The 7,168-nt window shown below is 33.9% G+C and overlaps 1 pseudogene; it reads right to left on the bottom strand.

Annotated features, from left to right (window-relative positions):
- Window positions 1–4,854: 4,854 nt before the first annotated feature.
- Window positions 4,855–6,262, bottom strand: LOC132613291 (kirola-like; annotated as a pseudogene).
- Between the last annotated feature and the right edge of the window lie 906 nt (window positions 6,263–7,168).

Here is a 7,168-nt window from a genome sequence, read left to right as displayed (position 1 = left end):
ACGGGTAGTTAATTTAAGCGAGAAATTCATCATTAGCCCCCCTAAGTTTCCTTTTATATTTACAGCACATATAGTATTTATTTTTATTGGCATAATTGATTGGCAAAATAGCATGCCTACATATTTTGGATTAAAGGAATCATTTTTATTCTTACTATCTTAGGAATTTCAGAATTTCACTAATACGCAAATATAAGCTCAAATACATTTTATAAATAACTCTTTAAGTTTTGAGTCAATTACGCATATTTTTTTAAGCATAGTTAATAAAAGGATAAAGAAAGCTCAGATAAGCTGTTTTTATATTTTGTTTATACTCTTAAATCGCAAAATCAATTAATATCTCACAATTTGAGTTGTTTCAAATATTTATTAAAACACTGCATAAACCCGCGTTTTCTTCTGCTTATATACTTCATGCAAATCTTATTTTAAATAGCATTATTATTTAAAGCCTTTGCAACATTTATTAGTTTATTTTGAATAGCATTTGAAGTTTCCTTTTATGCAAATTATTATATTTTCTACAAATCTCATTCTAAATGGCATTTTTTTAAGCCTTATCAACTTTTATAAGTTTTATTTTAAATGGCATTTAAAATCTTCTTTTATGCAAATTATTATATTTTCTCTAAATCTTATCTTAAGCAACTTTCTTATATTTTCCTTAAAACCTTGACAACCTTGCTTAGCCCTTTTCCTTAAAATTCAAAGCACCTTATTTAGCATTAATTAATTAACCTAAGTTTGGCCGGATAACCGTAGTTAACGGATTCTAAAGGATGCCTAACCCCTTCCCTTTAGGATAATATAGAACCCTTACCTAGAATCATACTGATTAAGCAGACTATTAACGGAAGTTTAGTTAGCTTTACCTTAGTTAATAATTAGGTGCCCTAATTCACCTTAAATCAATTAGGTGACGACTCCTTAAAATAAAGCAAATAGGAATCTCCAATATGTTGTACTCTAATATTAGCCCGGTTAAAATGGGGTATGACACAAATATACCTTTGATACATTTTCAGTATATAGTATATATTAGATTGTGATAGTACTTATCTCAACAAATATACCTTTGATAAATGTAGACACGTAATTTTTTACCCTCCCTGTGTGTTTCACCTTATAGTTTTTAAATATTTCTTTTAATTTTAATTTTTGACGTGTCGATTTTATTCTATTTTTCTTTAGTAGGCTTATTTGTGAAAATAAAAAAGAACAAAAATATTTGCTATTTTTAGAGTATAAGTTTTGTGTTTTAAAGAAATAAAAATTACAAAAATATGCTTTATAGGTTTCAATTTTGCTTAGTCAATCATTTATTTTAAGATTATTTTTTTTAGTTATCTAGAAATAGTTATTAAATATTTCTTGTTTTTATATTAAAAAAAAAAGAGCAAATAGGATTATACCACCCTGAACTACTAGCAACCAAACAGCCCCCCAAAAAAACCACCCCCACGCACCACCGTGATAACCCACCGGAAAATCCCCATTAAACCAAAAAAAAAAAAAAAAGGGAAAACCCCACCGTAAAAACATAGCACGAAAACCCCTTTTCCTTGGAAAATTATATACTCAGTTGGAGCTGGGTTTGGTTTGCAATTAAAGGTCCAATCGTCTCGCTGGTCATTTGAGGTTCCGGTCAAAGCTTTGGTTCGGGTCCCGTCGAATAATTTTGTGGAATTAAAGCTAATTAAGGTCCAATTCTTCCTTTGTTCGTTCATTTCTTTGTCATTAATATTCTATTTTATGGTGATATGATTTGGTGTTGATGATTTTATGGCTGATCTTATTGAGTGATGAAGATTACCAACTTTGCTTACTATTTTGGCGAAATTGATTACAGAGGATTTGGTTAAGTTAAAGAGAATTAAAGAGATTGAGGGGGGCGTACTTAAGAAATTAAAATCGGACTAAATGTAGTTTAGAGGTAATTGAGTCTCGTTATTAATTTCATTTTTCATTACTTGATTCGCTAGTGACATCTTTTTTTTTTTTTTTTTTTTTTTTTTTTTTTTTTTGTGGTTGTTGTTTGGCGTGAAACATTTTGGGTAGGCAAACTTTAGGCCTTTTGCTTGTTTGTGTGCTATCACTTGTTAAATTTCATGTATTCATTTTCCGGGTGGGATGTCCCGGAAGAAAAATAAATGTAAAAATGGAGGCCGTTCGTGGAGAAGACCCCGGGATGTCGGGGATAGTTTAGCATAGTTTAGCATAGTGTAGTATAGATTTATTTTCTCGCATTTTTCTTTTATTTCGGGTTGTAATAATTCAGACTTTATTTTTTATTTTTTCTTGTGCGCGTGTTTGTGTGATTGTTTGAGTTTACCTGATTGAGTTTCTATTTAAGCCAATACGAATTAATTAAAGCGACCGTGCTAAAATCACGGAACTCGAGGGATGTCTCACACCTTCCCCTCGGTCAACAGAATTCCTTAACTGGAATCTCTGTCGCTGATCAGTTTTTAGAGTCAAACTTGTTTTGAAAGAGATATTGATTTTACGGTGACTTGGCACACCAAAACTCGATGCCAGGTGGCGACTCTTTTTGTCTAAATAAAAGCCCTTTTTGAAACACAATTTTCGTCACTTTCGATTTGAAGACCCTTTTGAACTTAACATATAATCACTTTTTGTGGGAAAAAAGGGGTGTGACAATAAATCATTCAGTTCAATTTCATGCCTTTTTACAAGTGTCTACGCAACACACCGGTACCCCCCTCCACCCCCACCCCCCTAATAGGCTAATACCCGACGCTCCGAACTTGTGGAAATATATGTCACCACAATGTTGACATTTAACATGTTCCTCATTTACTCGCTCAAAATGCATTCACACCGCACTTGAAGTTGATCTTCTAACTCGAGGAAAAGGTAGAGGTGAAGTAATGTACACTAGTTGAATAACAAATTTAGATAAAGAGAGAATTGTGGAAGGATTGTGTGAAAATGAAGAAGAATGGAGGGGTATTTATAGTTTGAAAATATGACCAAAGTGAAGTTATTCATAAATTTAGGGGTTCAAATAAAATTAGCAACGACTATTTTTAAAAATTTACAACGGCTAGCTTTTTGAATTTGACGACGGCTAAACTTTTTTTTAATTTAGCAATTTTATCATTAGATGTAAATATTAATTTTATTATTATTAGTAAATGTAAATGTCTATTTTTGTATTAGAACTTTAAAAAAAAAAAAACCCGGCTCAAAATGCATTCACACCGCACTTGAAGTTGATCTTCGAATTCGAGGAAAAGGTGGAGGTGAAGTAATGTACACTAGTTGAATAACAAATTTAGATAAAGAGAGAATTGTGGAAGGATTGTGTGAAAATGAAGAAGAATGGAGGGGTATTTATAGTTTGAAAATATGACCAAAGTGAAGTTATTCATAAATTTAGGGGTTCAAATAAAATTAGCAACGACTATTTTTTAAAATTTACAATGGCTAGCTTTTTGACGACTAAACTTTTTTTTTAATTTAGCAATTTTATCATTAGATGTAAATATTAATTTTATTATTATTAGTAAATGTAAATGTCTATTTTTGTATTATAACTTAAAAAAAAAAAAAAAAAGCCCGACCTACTAACTATAACCCGGCTCGGCCAGGTTAGCCTGAGATGTAGCCCCTATTCGGGGTGGGTTGGGCCGGACACCCTTTTCCCTCTCCAAGCCCGGCCCCCTAACTTACGGCCCGGCCCCTTGTGGCCCACATTTAAATGGCCCGGCTCGGCCCGGCCCACTTGACACCCTTACATTAAACGTCTTGTGGAATTTAGTCGCTCCATTAGAAACTTAAAACGACATCGTTCAATCAAACACAACACTATTCATATTCTCTACCAACAAACTCTTCAATTTCAAGAGTAGTTCTTTTTAGGGTTCAATGAATCGATTTTTAAACACAAATCTTTCTCCATACTATGTCCATGGAGTATAATACATAAGATCGGATTGAAGGAATTACCTCTTTGTCAAACCCTAGATTCTTCAAGACTTAGTGTTCTTGATTAGTTCTTGAGAATTTCTTCATGAATCTATAATTTCCTTGTAGTTGAGGAGTTAAAGAATGTAATTCTCACCTCAATAAGGCATCTATGGTGTAGAGCTCTTCCTCTAAACCCTTCAAGACCTTACTTCCAAAATAAGAAAATCTTCCCTTTCCCCTAATGCCTTTAAAATACTCCAAAATGTCACAATTAAGTTTCTTAATCAGCCACTGCCGCGTGACCTCCTTGCCCTCATATTCCTTTGTCATTCCTTTTTAGCTCTCATACACATTAGTTTAAATACTCACTTCTTTGTAATATAATATTTTCCTAGTGAGTTTGATGATCCTTTAAACCCCGTTAAGTCCATACTCTACCATTTGATAAAATATTTATCCCCACTCATTCCATTAACTTTGTTCCACTCAAGTAATCACATATAACTTGGGTTTAATTAAATTGCATCATTCGGATCGAAATTAACCCGAATTAATTATAGAATTTCACAGGGCTTTACAATTAATCTCATCATTAAGCTAGTAATTAAAAACTCACGGGGGTTTACTTTCTGACATTATCATATCATATTTATCTATGTAGCAAGTAATCTGTTTTACATTCAAGATTATAAATCTCTCTTTTTATGAAGGATTACATAAATATCTTCTGGCCGGGTGGCCTGATAGTGTAAAAACCTCATTAAATTTTTAGTGTATTATAAAATTAAACTCTTTAGGCGTACATAAGTTAATCTCATAAATTAATATACTTCATAAGGAACCTCTGTATATCTTATAGTTCCCACATTACAACTGGAGAACCCCCAAAAAATGGCTGAAAAGAATGAGAATGGCACATTGATAAATATGTCGTCTTTCTTACATATACTGGCCATTAGAAATACATTCATACATAGAAGGAGCTAGAGTGGCATATATAATGTATTCTTCAAACACAACATTAGTTATTTCATATTCTGGCTAAAGATAACCAATATTGCCAAATATTCATCATGCAAACACACACACACACAAAGATATCTGTGTATAAACCATACATATACATACACACATCTATATATATGACCGATGAGCCATTGAACAACATTCTTGAGAAGATGATCCTCTATATCTTTAGTCAAATCAAGAAGAAAACCTAAGAAAACGAGAGGCTCTGGAGTGTCTTCAGTTTTCTTTTCATACACAAATGTCCATGTAGTCCACTTATGTTCACAGGAGATGATAATAGTGAAAGAATTTTACAACTCTAACAGATCTCCTCCAATCACTCTCCAAGTGATTGTTTTCATCTGAAGATCGATGGCTTCAATCACTTCCTTAGCAATCTTATCTTTTCTGTCTATAATTGTAAAATCATAAAATAAAACACGTGTTACTCCACTTGATCACCTGTCCAGTTCCTCATAAAAAAGACATTCACAAAATAATATCTTCATCTTATTTATTTTGATTTTCCTAATTTTTTGCATTTTCATTTTATCCACACACAAAAAATGACGCTCATGAAGATTAGACTGTCTACTTCTTTTCCTTAATGGAATTATCTTAATCTCAAAAGAACATTTGACATTATGGAAAATATGGGTATTACTGTATCAGTAAGAAAATTAAGTTCTGACATAATGTTCTATGAAGAATACTTTTTTATTGTCGAAAATGTTTGAAAAATATTTTTTGGTGTTTGGTTGATTAGTGAGAGATCGGAAAGCATATATTAAAGGCAAATAATAATATTAATAATTCGGAGAGTCTTTTTTGAAACTATTGAATACTAAAGATTAATAATAACTCTAAATGTTAGTTGAAACAAGTAATATGTAGTCAAAAGTTAAGATAGTTGTGAGGAAATGACCACCACCCCACAAGTGAAATAAATTATTTACCCTTTTGATGCAAAATGCTTTTTTGGAATACATTTTATTAAAACAAGCCACCAAACGCCATTAAATAATTTTTCATGAAATTGTTTTTCTTGAAAAAACGACTTTCGTCGTACCAAGAAACCTAAATGTAAGCACCCTAAGTAAATCATATAAAGAGAGGAGAAATGTGTGGTACCGTCGTTATATTTTCAGCTAACTATTGAAACAACCTTTACCGTTTTACCTTCATGAATCTCAAAGCGGTTAACCTTACTAGGGCTAATGCTGGATATATGATGAGCATTAGTGTCACACCCCTTTTTCGCGCACTGAAGGACACACGTTTTATTTATTAAAGGGTTTTTTCCAATTGAAGTGACGGTTTTGAAAAGGGATTATTTATTTACAGAGTCGCCACTTGGAATTAAGTTTTGGTGTTCCAAGTCACCTTATTGAATCCCTAATCAAAAGGAAATGCTTTTTTTATTGGTCCGCCAAAACAAAAGTCCGGGTAAGGAATTCTGTTGACCGGGAAAAAGGTGTTAGGTATTCCCCGAGTCCCATGATTTTAGCATGGTCGCTTTTATTGACGAATATTCAGCTTAACTAAATTGTTGGATAAAGATTATGCATATGAGCTAAACAACCCGTTCGGTCGTTATTGCGTTTTTGACCATTTTTCCCCGTTAACCCATCCCCGAGCCTTATTAGTACCATTTTGACCCGCGGGGACAGGTGGCATGGTTCCATAAGCATTGGAGTAAGTTTTGATGTGACTTTTGAAAATTTTGGCTTTTAAGTGAAAACTGTTTGACTCATAGTTGACTTTTGGGTAAACGGACCTTTTCAGGATATCCGTCGATTCTGAGAGGTCCGGATAGTCATTTAGAACTTGTATGTATATTCAGTTCAGTTCCCAATGCACTCGGGTGCATTTTGGGGCTTGGGTTGGAAAGTTGATTTTAGGCCGTCGGGGAGTTGACTTGGAAAATGAGACCTCCATTGGGAATTTTGAGGCCACGAATACGTTCGTAGTGCGTTTTTATGTATATCTGCATATTTGGTTTGTGTCCGCAAGGTTCCGGGGTGGTTCCGGGTGTCGATTTCAAGTTTGGAAGACACCAGAATTTTCTGGTGTCTGGTGAGCGCCATGGCGGTAGGGCTGACGGCTATAGCGGTGGCGCCATGGTGGTAGGGTTGACCGTTATAGCGGTGGCGCCATACCAGTAGGGCTGACCGCTATAGCGGCTGCGCTATAGCGGCCTGTTGATCGCCATAGCGGCTGACGG

The sequence above is a fragment of the Lycium barbarum genome, chromosome 10 (assembly GCF_019175385.1).
Source record: "Lycium barbarum isolate Lr01 chromosome 10, ASM1917538v2, whole genome shotgun sequence".
Classification (NCBI taxonomy): Eukaryota; Viridiplantae; Streptophyta; class Magnoliopsida; order Solanales; family Solanaceae; genus Lycium; species Lycium barbarum.
Note: the sequence above shows the minus strand (reverse complement) of the source record. Positions and strands in the feature narration are given on the sequence as shown.